The sequence below is a fragment of the Rhinopithecus bieti genome, unplaced genomic scaffold, assembly GCF_001698545.2.
Source record: "Rhinopithecus bieti isolate Rb0 unplaced genomic scaffold, ASM169854v2 scaffold_26676, whole genome shotgun sequence".
Lineage (NCBI taxonomy): Eukaryota > Metazoa > Chordata > Mammalia > Primates > Cercopithecidae > Rhinopithecus > Rhinopithecus bieti.
The window spans coordinates 602,878-623,274 of NW_016812009.1; positions in this window are offsets into that span (position 1 = coordinate 602,878).

A 20,397-nucleotide genomic window follows, 5' to 3' on the forward strand; every position below is an offset into this window, starting at 1 on the left:
AGTCATCCTGGCCTGGGTGCAGCCACAGACAGGGCTGGAGTTGGGCATGTTCTGCAGTATCTCACATGTGGCGAGGTTATGTCCCTCCCCAGGGTTGCAATGCTGTGACTTTTGCAGTGGACATCTGTGTATGAGCCTCTCATTCACCCTCACGCCAGGGACCCTGGTACCCTGGCATCAAGTTTGCAACTCCTGGGGAGATCGCCTGTCCTCTACAGGTTGAGGCAGTGGCTCACCCCCAGGAAGGGGAGATCTACTTCCCCACGCCCTGCCAGGCTCCACTTCCCATTTTGCTTTTGGCCTCACAAATGATGTAGTCAGCCCTGAACGCAGTACAAGTATAAGGAAGTGTGTCTGTGTGTGCACCGTGTGTGTCCATGTGGAAAAGCAAGAAGACAAACGGTTAAAGCTCAGGAGGAAGGAAAAGCCTTCTCTTCCCTCGGGACACCTCCAGGGCAGGGGAATCCACAGAGATATAGCAGAGCACACACGACAGATGCCCCAAACAGCAGCTCTCTTCTCCAATCCAGCAACTTGCTATGGGCCTCTGTTTATGCATCAGCAAAATGAGGGGTCTGGGAATGGGATGGAAATGGGAATCTATGGATTCTCTCCCCAGAAAAATGGAGATGTTACGTGTGACTTCAAACCATCACAGCTGCCCCACTGACGTGCCTGTGAAACTCAGTGGTGGGCCCCAGGGGCTCCAGGTTAGGAATCCTGGGACTGGAGGGTCTCTGACGTTCCTCCTGGCATCCAACTGGGCAGGAAGAAGCAAGCCATCTAAGAAGGCTGGCTGAGTGGGTGGGAGACAGGCTCAAGTGTAAAGGCCCCATCAGAGACAGAAGAGAAAAGCTGAGTGAGACCCGTGAAAAGGGCAGAATAATGAAGATGGCAGAGTGTGAAGGTTATAAAAGCCCCCGGGAAACGAGGCAGTCAATTAAAAAGAAAGCAAATGAGGAAAGACAAAGAAAGTCCATCTCCATAGAGCAGAAAATGACAGGTTAGCAACGCTGGCTCATGAGATGTGCGCACTAACAGCCCCTGGGGACCTTACCTGAATTCCATGGCGGGAGTGACAGCTCTGCCAGCTTGCTCTCTGATGGGCCACTGGAAGATTTCTGGGGCCAGCTGGCCAAAGCTCTGGAGGGAGTGAGTGGACACCAGCTTCAAAGAAAGCCACTCCAGGGCCCTGGGGTAAAGGAGTGGAGAATAGAGATTTGAAGTGAGTGAAGAAACAAATGGCATGACAAAACGCTTAAATTCAAGAAAGGAAACCCAGTGTCTGGGGAAATGAGCAGGTAAATGACCCAGACAGTGGAGGCACCAGACACAACATGAGAAGGGCCAGACGGAAAATCGGAGGAATTTCTGATATTCACAGAGATGTGATAAGTGGATGTTTTTGTTTGTGGGAGAAGACATGAAGGCCTGTGTTACACATTTTGTAATTTAATTGCCTAATTTGTGCAAAATTTAAAACTCACACAAAACAGGACCAAATGTTATTCCCGGATACCTAGATTGCAAAAGAAGATTCTGCGAGGAGTGGACCAGGCTGAACACAGGAGTGGAATTATTTTTTCCAGAGCATAGGCCCCCGTGAGAGCCAGAACCACATGTCGGGAAGAGTGTTTGGTCTCAGCCCTGGGTTTAAATCTGTCCTCTGCCACCCTGAGCACTGTGATTGTAGTTATTTAAGTTATTTAAATTGCAGTTTCATTGTTCATCAAAAGGGGAAAGTAATATTTGTCATGCCTGTGCCACAGGATAGTTTACAGGCTCTTATGGAAAAAATGTGTGTGTAATAGCTTTGTAAGCTGTAAATCACTTCAAATGTAAGACATTATTGCTTTGCTCATTTATTTGTTTATTACCAGTCCAAGTACTCCCATTATCCTAGCTAAACACAGTGTTTTCACAAAGTTAAACAAAGTTAAAGTACTGTAATAATTCAGTCCATTCTGTCCTTCATTTTATTACTGTTATCAGGGGAACATGGGCTGGAATGGGGCTTTATCCAGTCATTGTTTCACTTCTTTTTTCTTTTATTGGATCCATCATTCATTCAACACACAGTAACTGAGACCCTGCTGAGGGACAGACATCCCACAGCTCACTAGGGCAATGAAGGCACGTGGCATTGTCTTTCTCGGGGGAGCTTGTTGGCTAGTGAGGGTTTTACATCCCATCAACGGAAAGGAAGGAACTCTCCCCACCTCCATTCACACTGAAGCTCATCTAAGTTCTATTTTAATTTTTGCCAAGCCAAAGCAGATTGTCCTCTGTTTCTAGAAATTAATTTGACGTCTGCCTGGGCCTCTGCTAGCTTTCCTCATTTTAGTTTTCCTGAGACCCGTCAGTTTTCTGCGTGGTGTGTAAATTGGCTTTCGAGACTCACAGGCTTCAGGCTTATTCTCAGAAGTATAGTCTTCATCTTCAGTATGTCTAACCAAACAAATTCCTCACTCCTTACGGCTAAACTACTGAAACCATCCTTGGAAAGACTACTTTTAATTTTTTGATTTGTCACAGCTATGGAATATGATATCCTCTCCTTAAGCTGTAAACTCCTTAAAGACAAAGGCTTGTTTCTCCCAAATTGTCCTAGCCTCTAATTCCCACAGCTCAAAATATGTTGAAGTGCTGGTCATGGGGTCTGTCTTCTCTCTGGGGGAACTGACACTCAGGAAGGATGCATTCACATTTCTCCTTAATCTGCTGCTTCCTTGGGGTGACTCCCCAAGCCAGAGCTGGGAACATGAAAAGCTGAGTCTCAGCCATGGTCATGCCCTCTGGAGGTCAATCACAGCCAGCTGGAGAAGTTCACCCAGGGGCTGTAGGAAGTACTGCCAAGAAGTGGAGGAGTGGAGCATCTGTCCGTGTGGGGCGTGGGTACAGTTCCAGGGGAGGGTGTCATGGGTTTCTTATGGCCACGTACTGTGGAGCACAGCAGAGATGATAATTAAAATGAGAGTTAGGTCTCGATGCCTTCTCTAAACTATTTGCTTAAAAAACAATAATTTCTTAGCAAGGCCCGGTGGCTCACTCCTATAATCCCAGCACTTTGGGAGGCTGAGGTGGGCAGATCACTTGAGGTCAGGAGTTCAAGACTGGCTTGGCCAACGTGGTGAAATCCTGTCTCTACCAAAAATACAAAAATGAGCCAGGCGTGGTGGCACGTGCCTGTAGTCCCAGCAACTTGGGAGGCTGAGACAGGAGAGTCGCTTGAGCCTGGGAGGTAGAGGTTGCAGTGAGCCGAGATCACGCCACTGCATTCCAGCCTGGGCGACACAGTGAGGCTCTGTCTCAAATAAATACATAAATAAACAAACAAACTCACTCACTCACTTTCCTGGTAACATCCGCCATGCCAGCTCCACCCCAATGCATATCTCATCCAACTAAGCCCCTCCCCACAGCTCCCGCCCACGGTTTCCCCCCTTCTCTCTAATCCCTTCCATTGCTGACATCTTGAGGTTTCATTTTTTTTTTCTTTTTTTTCTAAGCAAAGACTCTCCTGCAGCTGGTTCCTTTCCCATGCATGCTCAGGCCCATCTATCCTTCCACTTACCCCAAACACCTGTGCACCAGGAGCTGTTCTTCCCTGGAAAACTCTACCTCCCCATCTCCGGAGACAGAAGGGGCAGCCAGCTTATGGCTCCTCTGTGGTCCCAATTCTGTATTATTTTTCTGCTACCATCAACTAAATGCCTTTTCTTGGTGGTTGTTTCTTGTGGTAAAAATAAACATACCATAAAAATAAGTTGCAGTGGCCATTAACTTGGGTTAAGGGCATGATCGCTCCACAAATATCACAGAGGCTATAGGCAGGAGACCAACAGGGTCTCAGTCCCGGTCGTGGATGACTGGTTCATAGAGACCAAACTGAATTGATATACCATTTCTGAGTGTGACTCTCATGATCCCACGTGGGCAATGCCTCACTCTACCCCATTCCCAAACCCTGCCCCAACCCCAGGCAAGTGACAAACCATCAGAGAGTGAGCGTCTACCCCTCATGATGTCTTACCAATGTGGGAAATGGTGAAAAGGGGCACATGGGCTTCTGGGGTTCAGTGAAGCTCAGCAGATTGGCTTTTGACACTCACAGGCTTTAGGCTTATTCTCAGAAGTATAGTCTTCATCTTCAGTATGTCTGACCAAACAAATTCCTCACTCCTTAGGGCTAAACTACTGAAACCAAATATTTCCTCCACACGCTATTCTTCTGCAACGTATCAATGACCCATCTATTGTTTGGTAGGGTCGTCTTGCTTAACCACTCTCCCCATCACTCAGCTTTTTTTTTTTTTTTAATCGCCTTTATTTCTTTTCTCTACTGTCATGTTTCTTTCTGTCTTTAACCTGTTGGGAAGGAAAATACACCTTTCCTTGAACCTGTTCCATAACCTACTAACCTTCCCTCCACTCGGCAGCGTCTCCCTGGAATTGTGAAGGCTCTTCACCTTGGCATGACCTACCCATTCCTCCTTCCTTTGTGACCTGGTTTCCATTCATGTCACTCTGGTAGTGCCATGGCAAGATCATCACTGCGCCTGATTTTCCAAATCCATTAGCCTTTTCTTGTCCTCATGATATTTTTCTTGACTGTTTGTCTTTTCCCTCACTTTAACCTGTTTGTTATACTTGGCATTGGGTAATATTGTGAAACTCCATTGCGATCACATCACTCTCCTGGTTACAATTTTTTGAGAGCTCCGACTGGTAAAGGGATTAAAGCTGTTTTCCTGATTCACACATTTCGTCTTCCATGGATGACCTCTCGCTTTTCAGCTCGTTTTGCAAGCCCTCCACTACAGGTAGTTGGTCTACTAATGAGCCTCCAACTATCCAATAACCATTTTTGCCTCCTAGAGTTCCCTTAGGCCAAAATGCCCTCATTTCTTCTTCTTACTTTTTTTCATGTCCCCACCCAGGGCAATTTTATCCTCATTTACAAAGTCTTTCCCATTTTCTCCCAACCCTGCTTCCTTATCTAAGCCCTCATGGGCATTCATTGCCTTGGCCTATTCTTTTGTACTTTCATATTTCCTTCTTCAAGTGTGTGCCCTTTCTCTTCAATAAGACAGGGACTGTGTATTACCCTAGGGCCTGATCCATGGCATTCCATGTATGTTTGCTGATGATGACAAAGATAAAATAGAATGTATAAGTCGGCGTCAAAGAAGTCATATACTGCCAGGTGCGGCGGCTCATGCCTGTAATCCCAGCACTTTGGGAGGCCGAGGCAGGTGGATCATGAGGTCAGGAGTTTGAGACCAGCCTGACCAATATGGTGAAACCCCAACTCTCTACTAAAAATACAAAAATTAGCCGGGTGTGGTGGTGGACACCTGTAGTCCCAGCTACTCGGGAGGCTGAGGTAGGAGAATCTCTTGAACCCAGGAGGTGGAGGTTGCAGTGAGCCAAGATCATGCCACTGCACTCCAGCCTGGGTGACAGAGCGAGACTCCGTCTCAAAAAAAAAAAAAAAAAAAGGTCATATACTTGTCCTCCTGCAGCTTAGCCTCTGGCAGATGGAAGACTAAAGAGCTTCTCCCATTAGAGGTGGCTGGAACACAGTTGTGAGGGTGTTATCTTTGGAGCCTCCTCCCTCTTCCCTCCTTGGGCATCACCCCAGGCTCCCACCCTAGGTTTACTCTAGCAGAGCCTGGTCTCAGCCTATTGTTTATGAGTGGTCTCAGCCTATTATCTCTTTGGGGATTTTTGGGAAGGGTGAAAACCAAATTATCTTTTAAAAAACTTTATTTTATTTTATTTTTTGAGGCAGAGTCTCACTCTGTGGCCCAGGCTGGAGTGCAGTGGTGCGATCTCGGCTCACTGCAGCCTCTGCCTCCCAGGTTCAAGCAATTCTTGTCCCTCAACCTCCTGAGTATCTGGGATTACAGGCGCCCACCACAATGCCTGGCTAATTTTTAAATGTTTTTAGTAGAGATGGGGTTTCACCATGTTGGCCAGGCTGGTCTCGAACTCTTGGCCTCAAGTGATTCACCCACCTCAGCCTCTCAGAATGCTGGAATTACAGGTGTGAGCCACCGTGTCTGGCCCCAAATTATCTTTTGACAGGTGTACCCCAAGACCCCAAGAGGGAAAGAAATTTGCCCAAGGCCACTGTGCTAATAAGTGGCAGAGTCAAGACTGGAATTCCCCCCTCTTATATCCCAATCCAGGGGGCGTTTTCACAGACCTGGGTGAAAATTCAACTTCACCCTGTGCGGGAGGAAACAGGAGTCTTCGCATTATCTAGGCAAAGACTACAGCTTTGGAGGCAGCTGGGCCTGTCACTTACTAACTCTTTGACTTTGGGATAATAATTTAATGTTTTAAATCCCAGTTTTCTCATGCATAAAAGTGGGCATAATAGCATCTGTCTCAAAGAGTTATTGTGAGAATTAAATTAGATGGCATATAGAATTTTACATTGGGAGGAGATATGGCATTGTGTTGAGAAAAGACAGGCTTGCGTTTGAACCTTGACTTTGTAATTTCTTGGTAGTATAACCTGGGGGAGTTATTTGACTTCTGAGAGCAGGACCTCAGTTTCCTTATAGGTAAAATGAGGATAATAATAACTATACTTCAATATAGGAATAAAGGAGATAATGTGTATCCAGTGCTCAGCACAGTGCCTGGCACATGGGGAACCTTCTGCTCTTATGGATGATCACACTATGTCAGGCGCATGGCAGACTTCCAGAGAATGTTAGTTTCCGCTTTCCTTCGCAAGCAAATACTATAAACAGGATAATGGGAAACACATTTTAACAACGAGACACAGAGACAGAGAGAGAGAAATGTTTTCTGGGACTTTAGGGCAACTTAGGCAACCACTGTTCCTAATTACCAGCCCTGTTGTGTTATTTGTGTTTGTGCTTCTCTCCTGCACTAACCTATGAGCACCCCCAGGGTGGAGTCATGGCTATTTATCTTTGCTTTCCCAGCAAGCAAAACAGTATCATGTACATAGTGGGTGATCAAAAATGTTTGCCGAATCATTGTCATAATTGGCTTTTTAGGAAAAGTAATGGAACCATGACATGAAAAAGGAAATGCAAAACAACATGAATATGTACTTGGTGGAATATAAATATAAAATAGTAACATCCTAGAGAGCTTTCTGTTTGTCAGGGACTGGGACAACTACCTATGGTTGATGTGTTTAGTCCTGGCCCAAAATCCTACAAGGTGTGTACTATTATTATCCCCATTTTATGAATGAAGAAATTGGGGCACAGAAAGGTTAAGAAGCTTGTTGGAGGTTATATAACTAGTGAGCAGTAGAACTGGATTGGAATCCGGGTGGCTTGGCTGCAGAGCCTGGTCTTCTAACCAGTATTCCGTACTCCCCTCCTTCTTGCTATTAAGCACTAAATTAGCCTCGGGCAGTTGTGAGGGTTAAATGAACGTAAACCACAGTGCTCATCACATAATAGATACCCGGTAACCATTAGCTCCTTACCAAAAAAGTCCCACCTACCCACATAGCTCAGGCCACCAGAGATCTGGCAAGCTTGTAAGGCCAGAGGGATTAATTCTGCACAAGTGTTTGCAATAGTAACAGGGATTCCTTTAAAAAGCAGTTTTGCTGACTAATTGATTAACTGAACTCCCCTTGCACCTTCTACTTCCGTCTCTGCGCCTGTAATCCACACCATCTGGCAGTACGGTTCTTTGTGTGGATATCTGTCTCCCCAACAGGACAGAAGAGATCCGATCATGTCTCATTAATTTTTCCATTTCCTGCCGTGCCTAGGACAGTGCTTGGCACAAAATAAGCGTTCCATAAATAGTTGTGGAATTTTTGAGCTAAATTAAAACTTCACAGTGGAAAAACAGAAATGAAATAGTCCATGAAAAGGCAGAAAGTAATCTGTAGCATCACAGTGCCAATGATTTATAAGATTTGATGCCTCCTTTTCATCAGGCAAATAATATATGTCCATGGTAGGAAAGTGAGAAAATACAGATAAGCAAAGAAGAAAATGTCGAAATTGCCAATGATTCCATTGTTAATACCTTAGTTTATTTCTTTCTAGTTCTCTTTAATGATAGGCAAACTCTTACAGCCTCGGGGTTCAAAGAACGATTCCCTTATAGGCAAATGCTTTTTCTTTTTAGAATAACTTTATGGAGGTGGACTTACATACCATTATGTTCACCCTTAGGGAGTATCCAGTTTGATGACTTTTATTATTTACTTATGTATTTATTTTTGAGACAGCGTCTCAGTCTGTCGCCCAGGCTGGAGTGCAGTGATGCAATCATAGCTCACTGCAGCATCAGACTCCTGGACTCAAGTGATCGTTCCATCTCAGCCTCCTGACTAGCTGGGACTATAGGCTCATACCTCCATGCCTGGCTGACTTAAAAAATTTTTTTTGTAGATAGCATCTCACTATGTTGCCAAGGCTGGTCTCAAACTCCTGGCCTCAAGTGACTCCAAAGTGCTGGGATTGGCTGGGCGCCATGGCTCATGCCTGTAATTCTGGGGCTTTGGGAAGCCAAGGCGGGCGGATCATGAGGTCAGGAGTTTGAGACCATCCTGGCCAACATGACAGAACCCTGTTTCTACTAAAAATACAAAACTTAGCTGCGGGTGGTGGCACATGCCTCCAGTCCCAGCTACTCAGGAGGCTGAGGAAGGACAATGGCTTGCCCTGGGAGGTGGAGCTTGCAGTGAGCCGAGATCATGCCACTGCACTCTAGCCTGGGCAACAGAATGAGACTCCATTTCAAATAAACAAACAAAAAACAAAGTGCTAGGATTACAGATGTGAGCCCCTGTGCCTGGCTGACTTTTCGTATAATAAATTGATACATCTGTGCAACCATCAACTCGATTTAGTTTTCAACTATTTCCATGCCTCCTAATGGGAAAATTTTAAAATTTAAGCATTTTAGATAAGCTTAATAGAAGAGCGCCCTGTAAGCTGAAACCATCTTTCCACAGATTCATATCTGACTTTCCCAGCAAGGTGGAGCACTGTGTGCCAAGACTGGGAGCCAGGAATCCTGGGCGGCTGCGTGTTCTGAATTTCTCCGTGTCCATAGAAAGTGGCTTTACTTCTCTTCGTACATCTTCCTGGGTCCCCATTAGGGAGGCAGAACTTCCCATGTCCTGGCTTATCAGGTAATTTTAATTTTTGCATTACATATTCTTTTCTCTCTACTCTTTTTTTTTTTCCTTTCTCCACTTTCCTCTCCCATCCCCCATGGCTGAGACAGGTTGCAGCAGCTCATCCATTGGGCATCTTTGGGCATCTCTGGGCATACTGTCACTGAGACACCAGCTCCATTTTCTTCCACTCTGATCTTCCTCGATTCTGGTCTCTACCCTGCAATCAGAAGGAGCCTAGTCCAAACCTCATCAGAGCCTGTCACTCCCCTGCTCAAAGCCCTCCCATGGCTTCCCACCCCACCTAGCATAAAATGCAGACTCGTTGGCATGACCTTCAAGATACCTGCCCAGTTCACCAACCTCATCTGCTAGCACTCTCTTCTCTGTTCACTTTCCCTGTCACGCTGGTCTACTTGCAGGTCCTAGAACACGCCACACTTGTTTTCACCCACGGCCTTTGCACTTGCTGCTCTCCTTCATTTCCTTACTTTCTCATTTCACTGGTCTCTGCTCAAATGTCAACTCCTTGGTGGAGGCCTTCCTTGGCTACTGATGGAGTGCAGGACATGCTACCCTTGCAGGAAATGCGCTGTAGCTACAAATGCTACATCTTGTACACCTACACCCCCATGCTCCAAATGCGGAACCTTGGAGGTCACTCTCTGACCTTCTACCCCCCCCCTTTTTTTTTTTTTCTGAGATGGAGTTTCACTCTGTCACCCAGGCTGGAGTGCAGTGGCACGATCTCGGCTCACTGCAACCTCCACCTCCCAGGTTCAAGTGATTATCCTGCCTCAGCCTTCTGAGTAGCTGGCACTACAGGCGCCCACGACCACGCCTGGCTAATTTTTGTATTTTCAGTAGAGATGGGGTTTCATCATGTTGGCCAGGCTGGTCTTGAACTCCTGACCTCATGATCTGCCCGCCTTGGCCTCACAAAGTGCTGGGATTATAGGCATGAGCCACCGTGACCAGCCTCTCCCACCTTTCTGCGTGAGAGCTGGCCATTAAATAATTCCCTGACCTACCTCCCCTGAAAGTAGGTCATAAGACCCTCATGTGATAGGTGTCCTGCCCTATACCCAGAGAAAAGGAATGAAGACAGAGAGATGCCAAGAAGAATCTGAACAAACAGGTCTTGCTAAGACTCCCCCACTTTCTCATCATTAGACCACACCATCTTTGTCCAATCATAATTTACACAACTGTCCATTCTTCATCAAACGTAAGCATAAAAATACAGAGTTTTTTCTGTCTTTGGGTCTTCACTTCTGAGGACTCCTGTGTCACATAAATTTATATTAAATTGGTCCAGTTTTCCCCTTGTTGATTGTTCTTCTGTTACAGGGGAGTCAGCCATGAACCTTGCAGAAGGCGAGGAAAAGCTCTTACTTTTCCTCCTCACACTACTCTGTCTTAGCATGGCCTAGTCTTCCTCCACCATCGCTCCCTACCCATTTGCCTTGCTTGCTATATTCCTTTTTGTAGCAGGATCTGCAGTTATATCATAAGCTCAACATTCATTGAGTGAGTGAGTAATTGGTTAACACACAATTTGCTTTGACTTATGAAGATACATGCATTAAAAACCGTGACCCAGCTGGGTGAGGTGGCTCACACCTGTAATCCTAGTACTTTGGGAGGCCGATGTCGGTGGATCACCTGAGGTCAAGAGTTCAAGACCAGCCTGGCTAACATGGTGAGCCCTCGTCTCTACCAAAAATACAAAAATTAGCCGAGCATGGTGGTGGGTGCCTGTAATCCCATCCCAGGTACTCAGGAGGTAGAGGCAGGAGAATTGCTTGAACCCAGGAGGCGGAGGTTGCAGTGAGCCAAGATCACGCTATTGCACTCCAGCCTGGGCAACAGAGCAAAAATACTCCATCTCAAAAAGAAAAAACAAAGCATGACCTGAAGGATCTGAATATGTGACAGTGCTGTACTTAGAATGTTTGTGTCAATGTTCATGTCCCTTCCAACACTCATGTTGAAACTTCATCCCCAGTGCAACAATATTAAGAGGTGAGGCCTTCTGGAGATGGTTAGGCCCTGAGGGCTCTGACATTTGTATCTTGCAAAAGGGCTTGAGGGGGCAAGTTTGTCCCTTTCACCATGCGAGGACATCGCGTTTGTCCCCTTGGAGGATGCAGCAACAAGGTACCATCTTGGAAGCACAAACTTGGCCCTCACCAGGCACTGAATCTGCCAGCGCCTTGATCTTGGACTTCCCAGCTTCCAGAACTGCAGGAAATACATTTCTATTCTGTAAAAGTTACCCATCCTCAGATATTTTGTTAAAGTAGCACAAAAGGACTAAGACAGATATAGGGTGTAAGAAGAAGGCTTGCACAGGGGAGGTGGTTTCTGGGGTCTGTCTGCCTGGCTTCAGATCCACCACATAATAGCTATTTTCATCTAAAATAAGGTGCTATTTACAGTGCCTACTTCATTCATTTATTATCATAATCATCACTCTGTCAAAATAGGGGCCTAGAATCTCAACGATGCCTCACGACAAGTGGCTTTGGCAGCATGTAAGGAATAACATGGCGGTGGTGTTAGTATTCCTATAGTATAGGGCAGTGGTTCTGAAAGTATGTTTACTAGGTCACCTTCATCAGAAGCTGATGCTCCATCAAGCAGAAACTCTGGGTGGGCCCAGCAATCTGGTTTTGTTTGTTTGTTTGTTTGTTTGTCTGTTTGTTTTTAGACAGAGTTTCACTGTCACCCAGGCTAGAGTGCGATGGTGTGATCTTGGCTCACCGCAACCTCTACCTCCTGGGTTCAAGCGATTCTCCTGTCTTAGCCTCTCAAATAGCTGGAATAACAGGCACGTGCCATCATGCCTGGCTAATTTTGTATTTTGAGTAGAGATGGGGTTTCACCTTGTTGGCCAGGCTAGTCACGAACTCCTGACCTCAAGTGATCCATCTACCTTGGCCTCCCAAAGTGCTGGGATTACAGGCATGAGCCATGGTGCCCGGCCACCAGCAATCTGTTTTAACAAGCCGTTTTGGCTGATTCTGATGCACACTCATGTTTGAGAACCACTTGGATAAGGTAGAAAACTGGTACCTACAGGTCAAGTCAGACTCACAGACATTTTTGCTTGCCCTGCATGATGATTGGACATTTTGAAACTACGTGTCCACGTTTACAATTTTGGAGATTTCACATAAAATCACAGATTTTCAGCTTCTTTGTCTGGAATGTAGTAGTAGCTGCCCCTTGAGACACAGCAAGGATTCTCCAGTTTGCCATATCCCTGCTATGGCCTGTTGTTACACCTAGCAAGGTTTACTTGTTCCCTTTACCTGTCTGCCCCCTGCAACCTGTTACAGAACTCTTTATCATCAAGGTCAATGCTATTCCACAGAAGCCCTTCTTTGCACAGATGAGGAAGCAGAATCCCCACTAGGGAGGTGGCTTGGTTGCCCGTCATGGTCAATTCCAGACAGAACCCAAAGCCAAGTGACTCCCAGATCTGCTTTCTTGAGGAAACTGAGGCCAAGATGGGCCGAGGCATTAGAGCCTCTCAGGGACCCAGTCCTGCCAACCCTGCCCAGGACTTCAGTGTGAAGCCACTGAGACACTTTCAAGGATAAGACTCTGGAGGATGCAGATAATGTCCCTTTTGTCTTGGAGTTTGGGTGTGAGGAGAGGGCCGGTGAGCTGGTGGAGTGGTCTGTTCATTTTCTCAGCTCTCAACCTGACAGAAGGGCAGAGGAGGTGCTGTGTACAGAGGGTTCTGGCTGTCTGCAAGGCCCCGCCCAGATACTGGGCTTTCTCCTGCAAAGCAAGCATCCCCCCGACACTGCCCAGACACTGCCAGGGCAGAAGCTGCAAAGTATGAAGCCAAGGGGTCCCCTGGCTACAGTGATGGTGGCCACAGCTAGGTTGGCTTAATCCTGAGCAAGCTATTCCTGATTTTGTGAGGTTCCAGAGAGTTCCCTCAGTGAGGAGGAGGGCCTTGCAGGGTGAGACGGCCATCCAGGAAAACCTCTTCTGCAGACTGAGCCAGCGGTGTTGCTGAGCTGAGCCCCTGCCTGCCCGAGACATCACTTCCAGCCTTTCCCAGCCTTTCCTTCACCTGCACCCAGGCCGCTTCTCTTCCCCAGCTGGCTCCTGAAGAACATTCCTTGCCTCCTGTTTCGGGGACTCCTCTCCAGGTAGTCTTTCAGTTCTTCCTCTCCTCTTCATCCTCCCTCCAGCTTAATCCCTCTCTCCCCTCAGGAACGTCTTTCCCTCACAACTGACCCCAGGCCTCTGATTTTGCTGTGTACCTAACCCGGAGCATGCTCTGATGATAAAATGCCAAACCGCATCCCTTGGCCGCCGGCTCTTTTCCTGCCAGCCCCAGCCACCACCAGCATCTGTGGCAGCTCCCGGGCTCCCACCTTGTCTGGCACCCAAAGCACCTTTCTGGCACCCTACAGTGGGAGGGTTGGGGAGGAGAAGCTGGGCTTCCAGGGAGAGAAAGGCCGAGCAGTTCTGATTCTCAGAGGCAGGGAGGGTGAAGGAAGGGGTGAATATAGTGTGAGGAAGGGGAGGAGAGGAAGGGGAGGAGGAGGAGGTGGAGGAGGGGGAAGTGGTGTTTGCTTGAAGGTCAGAGAGGAACTGGAGTGTTGAAAAGCATGAAGCGCAGAATTATGGGGAATGGTGATTTAACCTAAAGCAGTGGTTTCAAATTTCTTGGACTATGACACCCGGTAAGAAACACATTTTACATCACAACCCAGCAAACTACACTATGTGTGTGCACACATGTGTACACACATACACCAGCCTGAAAAATCAAGCTTCACATGAAGATACTTACGCTTACTACATGTGATACACTAATATTTCTATTATATTCTTTTTTCCATATGCTTATCTTTTGTACATAATTATAATAAGTAGTCATTAAACACGAATATGATTGTACCTATTAAAGTGATTTCATAATCCACTAATGATTCATAAACCACAGATTGAAAAACGATAAATATAGGCAGTGAGAATGAATTTATTATTGGCTTCTAAATCTATGAAGGGTGAATAAAAAATAATGATATTTATAAATAATGAAAGCAAATAGACATAGTTCTCAGCAGTTTTACATGCATGATTTTATTCGGTCTTACAAATCTATTAGGTACTATTATTATTCCCATTTTACAAATGAAGGAACACACATGCCAGAGAGTTCATATAACTTTGCTCAAGATGGTAAGTGGCAGAACCAGGATTCAACCCTTCCAGCCTGATGCAACAGCCACGGTCCAATATTCGGACATTCCTGCTGTTAAAGAAAGACATTATTCAATGATATTTGCTAAACCAGAGTAAGGAAGACTTTACTCAGGACTATCCCTATACGTTTAGGGACCACTGCAATAAGGTCTGACAGCAGGGACGAAAGACCAGGCTCACCTGCGCAAGTGGGGATTTGTAGCTAAGGAGCAGGGTGGGGGTCAGTGGACGGAAAATTACTGAGAGTAAACATTAGGGGTAAGGGGGATTCTGGCCAAACAGAGCTAACATGATTCTTGCTGAAGACAGGCCAGGGTGATCAGACAGCACCTGGGGGATGGTGGAGGATGAGGAACCTGATCAGCTAGAAACAGTGTCCAAATCACAAGGATCAGGGACCTTCTTGCTAAACTGATTTAGCAGGGCTCTTTGCTAAAACTGGATTTTACAAGAAAGAATCTCTGAGGAGATTCAGAAGCCGAATTGAAGTTTGTCCCAGCAAAGAATCTTTGTCACTGCACAAGGTGACCTGTACACGTTCATCGAGTCATTCATTCAGAGCTTTGAGCTTGGTGCTCCAGAGTGACAAATGACTGATTGTAGCTCCTGCCACTTGGAGAGCTGTCAGCAGTAAGAGGGAAGCAGATTTGGAACACAGAAGTGCTGACATCACAGAACCTGAGGAATCACAGAGCAGGGGCAGAGATCATCAAAGCCACCCCTCACTTCACAGATGGGAAACTGAGGCCCCAGGACCCGCAGAGCTAGAGGCTGAGCCTGGCATGAACCCAAGAGCTCTAGACAACCAAATCTGTTCTCTTCCCTCCAAGGGCCTCCCTGCAGGGTTATGAGAAGCCAAGAGAGTAAAGAGATATTTGTAGTTGCCATCTGGAGATTCTTGTGGGCAACATCATGAGTTCCTGGAAAGAGAGGTGAGCAAATGCCCAGTTCTGCCCTGCTGTTCCCCAGCACCTGGCACCATGCCAGGCACTCGTTACCTTCTCTGAGCATCACTTATACTGTCCATTTTCTCTTGGTCGTGTGCACCCTCCTCACTGTTCTGTGAGACTCTTCCTGAATTTACCATTCACATCTTATATTTTAGTTAATTCTCATTGCATTTGATATCTTCCCAACAGAGTAGATTCATAAGTACCTTGACAATGTGGAATGTGTCTGCCTTCTATACTACCATCTACTCAACTGCCGAGGACCACGCCTATCTCATAAGCAGATGCTGAATAAATGAATGAATGAATGAATGGGCATTGGGGAACCATATCCTGAACTTCCCAACTGAAGCACTTCTCCTGGATTCTTAGTGGGGAGCTTTGTGCACAGAAGCTGCTCCACACACGCATTCATGTCTGCGTCCTTGGCAGCAAGCAGTAACAACTTACTCATGGATCAGAGTAGGGAGAGCAAGAACCTCAGGGATAACACCACTGAACCTGCAGCTTCGTTTCAGCCTGCACAGAAAATACAACTGCGGCGATTGGGCCAGGGAGGTCCAGCCTTCCTGGATCATCTAAAATGACTGCATGCTTGCTCTTCAGTCCTTTCCTTGCATCTGCATTTCTGAGGTGCCTTTGCCCTCTGGCTTCCAGGTAGCCATGGCTGATTGGAGGAACTGGTAGGTCACTGGAGGGCCACCAGAAGGAGGGGAGAAGCTGGCCATTCCTTCTACTCCGGTCCCTCCACTTCCTGCCTTGTTGGGCAGCAGCTGTGTCTCCTTTGTGGCCCCAGCTCCCGTGGGGGCAGCCCCCACCATTATTCTAGTGTCTGCTAGAATGTACAGTGGCTAAATTTTTAAAATAAAATACAGGCCACCAGTTAAATGTGAATTGCGGATAAACTGGATACTTTTTTTTCTTTTTGGGAGATGGAGTCTCACTCTGTCACCCAGGCTGGAGTGCAGTAGAGTGATCTCAGCTCACTGCAACCTCTGCTTCCCAGGTTCAAGCAATTCTCCTGTCTCAGCCTCCCTAGTAGCTGGGACAACAGGAGTGTGCCATCACACCTGGCTAATTTTTTTGTATTTTTAGTAGAGACAGTGTTTCACGATGTTGGCCAGGCTGGTCTCGAACTCCTGACCTCAGGCGATCCACCCGTCTCTGCCTCCCAAAGTGTTGGGATTACAGGCGGGAGCCACCACGCCCGGCCCAACCAGATACATTTTTATATTACATTTTTGATTATGATAAAGTACACATAACATAAATCTTACCATTTTAATCTTTTTAAATTATACAATTCTGTGGCATTTAATGCATTCTATACTGGCTTTTAAAATACTAGCAATTATTTGTTATTCATTTGAAATTCAGATTTAACCGGTGTCCTGTATTTTATACGGTGACTGTTGCTCCTGGGCTCTGAAAAAGCACCTCTTCTTGTCACCCCTCCAGTCCAAGGAAGTTTTTCTAGTACCTCTGTAACCAATTCCCTCCATTAAAGTCTCTGAATAAGACTTAGCGAGCGAACTCCCTCCCTCCTGCTTCCCTGGCTGGACCCTGACTGTACAGACAATAAGAAGTACCCACCCTCCAATCACCAAGAGCCCAGATATCACAATAATGTCCTGGAGTAAGCTCCCATCCCGCCCAGCCTGCTCCATCATCAACCCCCTTCCTCAGCAGCTCTCAATCCTCCCCTACTTCAGAAAGCAGGCCAGGTGTTTCTGTAATTCTCAGGTGCACCTCCACCCCCTGCCTGGGGCGATTGATTCCATGTGTTTGTCTGCGGGGCCACCCGGCCCCCTCCTGGCCCCCCTACCCGCCTTCCGCCCACCTGCCTTCCTTCCTCACAGCTCCGCTCTCGCCTCGCTGAGCCCTTCCTGTCGCACGTCTGACACGTCCCCTGCGTCTGCGGGCTCTCCTGCTCCCTCCCTGCCCCCTTTCAGACAAGGCAAAGGAAAGAAAAGGGTGGCTCTTGTTGCATTCACTACTTTTATGAATGAATCCAAGAACAAAAACAGCTGGCCCTGCAAACGTACTGCTGAACTGGGGTGCTGTAAAAGGAGATGGAATCCTAGCATTTTGGTTTTGAAAGGGACTTGAGGGGCTAATTAATCTCATTCTTGTACAATACGGGGTGGCTCTCCCAAAATCACAAAAACCAGAAACACGGCGCGAGAGTCATGAACCCATGGAGGTGAACAGTTCAGCCGCTGGAATATAGACAAGTGGTTCCCAAAAGTACTTTACATCCTGAGAGCCTGAGTGTGTAGTGAGATGGACTGGCACAGCGCTACCCCAGGTGCATGTGGCTTGTGCTGTTGGGGTTCTGTGTTGCTGAACCACAATGTGATAAGGATAGAGACAGAGAACATTCAGAAACTTCGGGAATAATCTGACATTGCTGCACCTTCCAATGCCTAATGGTTTTGCTAGTCATTCACTTTGTGATTGTATTTTACACAAGTGTCAGTCTGTGATGAACTAGGGTGCAAAAACGGGTTCTTTGCCAGAGGTGATTTGAAAGGCACTCTTTCGGAGCAGCACTCAGGAGTTGAGTCCAGTTTTGGAAAGAGGATAAATGTCTGGAGGCAAGTGACTTAACCTCTATGGATCTGAGTTTCTCCTCTGTAATATGGGGACAATCTTGACTCTTACCTCGTGGGACTGTTGCAAGAATTCTACAAGTTCACGATGTAAGCACCGTGGGGCACCAGACACACAGTAGCGGGGCGTGTGTGATTATTTGTAGATGCTTCTTGACTTGAGTCGACCAAACCAAGATCACTGTCCACTGACACTCTTTCTGGGAATCTCTGAGGACACAGCTTCTATTCCCACTCGTTGTTGGCTATTATAATTACTGATCTTAAAGTTTGCTTCTTTCCATGGTGACATTTCCATCCTCTCCTCTGTCTTGACTCACGGGACCTACAAGATGAAACCTGGAATCCTTGCATTGGACCTGAGCACTGGGTCCACCCTGGGGCCAGGTTGGAGTTGATGAGGGAAGCCAAGGGCAGTTATGGGGGTCTGAAGAGAAGGTATTAAGCTATGAGAGGGAAGGGCCACAAAATCAGCCACAAAATAGGCATTAAAATGAGGACTCTACAAGGGCAGCAGAAGGCAGACCATGAGAGAGAAATGTGGGACAGTGGGGCGTCATTGTGTTACTGCTAAAGGAGTCCCAGTCCAGACCTCAAGAGAGGGTTCTTGGATTTCATGCAAGAAAGAATTCAGGGTGAGTTCACAGAGTAAAATGAAAGCAAGTTTATTAGAGAGAGAAAGAAACAAAGGAATGGCTACTCCATAGGCAGAATAGCCCCAAGGGCTGCTGGTTGGCTATTCTTATGATTATTTATTGATCATATGCTAAACAAAGGGTGGATTGTTCATGAGTTTTCTGGGAAAACAGGGCAATTCCTGAAACTGAGGATTCCTCCCCTTTTTAGACCACATGGAGTAAGTGCCACATACAATGAGCAGTGAGGACAATCAGAGGTCACTTTCCTTGCCATCTTGGATTCGGTGGGTTATGCTGGCTTCTTTACTGCATCCTGTTTTATCAGCGGTGTCTTTATGACCTGTATCTTGTAACACCAGTCCTGTCAACCTCCTGTCTCGTCCTGTGACTAAGAATGCCTAACCTCCTGGGAATGCAGCTCAGTAGGTCTCAACCTTATTTTACCCAGCCCCTACTCAAGATAGAGTCACTCTGGTTCGAACGCCTCTGAAAACTGCAGCAAGCTGTTGGCTCACTCATAGCATCTTTAAAAAAAAAAAAAAATTATGTTTATTTATTTATTTATTTGATGGAATCTTGCTCTGTCACCCAGGCTGGAGCGCAATGGTGCGATCTTGGCTCACTGCAACCTCCACCTCCCGGGTTCAAACGATTCTCCTGCCTCAGCCTCCCGAGTAGCTGGGATTATAGGCATGTGCCACCACGCCCTGCTAAGTTTTGTATTTTTAGTAGGGATGGGTTTTCGCCATGTTGGCCAGGCTGGTTTCAAACTCCTGACCTTAGGTCATCTGCTTGCCTTGGCCTCCCAAAGTGCTAGTATTACAGGCTTGAGCCACCACATCTGGGCTACAGCATCCTTTAAAGTGTAGGACATGCTTCTTCCTGATATGCGTCTGGAAAGCTGAAGATATTCTCTGATGTCTGATAACCACTATTCATACCTTAACACATCTCCCTCACTCTAGGAGGGAATGTTGTTGCAGACCCTGTCACGTGGTGGACAGGAGACAACACCACACTTTGTCAGCAGGCAGGCAGCTGTGGTCCTCGTTGCACTGGTGTGCCCTGCCTGTGTCTCCCTTTCCTTCGTATACCTCTACTGTTAAAAAAAAAAGTCTATGCAGAGGACTCAGTACCAATCCTATATTCACGTCTAGCTTATCAGCATGCTGGGTGTGCTTTATACTATGTTTTTCTTTTCTTTTTGAATTTCGAATTACTCGCCAACACTTTCAATTTGAGAGAATTCATGGAAAAGTCAGAACTAATTTTGCTTTGAAATGAGCCCCTTTAGCTACCTTGGACCTTCATTCCTGCCAGGCCACAATCAGCTGGAGCTGAGCAGAAGCTGACCCCTTCAGATGTATATGGGCTCTCCCCTTGGCACAGTCCCCACCATTCCCGATGGTCAAGAAGCATCTATGTACGAATCATCACAGCTCTCTGCTTATCTAACTGATTAATATACCCTTTCTGGTATATATAGACATCTGAGTTTGCAAACCCTTGCCTAAACTTTGGACTCTTAAGAAGTCCCTAGGGCTAGGCACAGTGGCTCACGCCTGTAATCCCAACACTTTGGGAAGCCGATGCAGGTGGCTCTCCTGAGGTCAGCAGTTCAAGACCAGTCTGGCCAATATGGTGAAACCCCGTCTCTACTAAAAATACAAAAATTAGCTGGGTGTAGCACCTGTAATCCCAGCTACTCAGGATCTGAGGCAGGAAAATCTCTTGAACCCAGGAGGCAGAGGTTACAGTAAGCTGAGATCGTGCCATTGCACTCCAGCCTGGGTGACAAGAGTGAAATACCATCTCAAAAA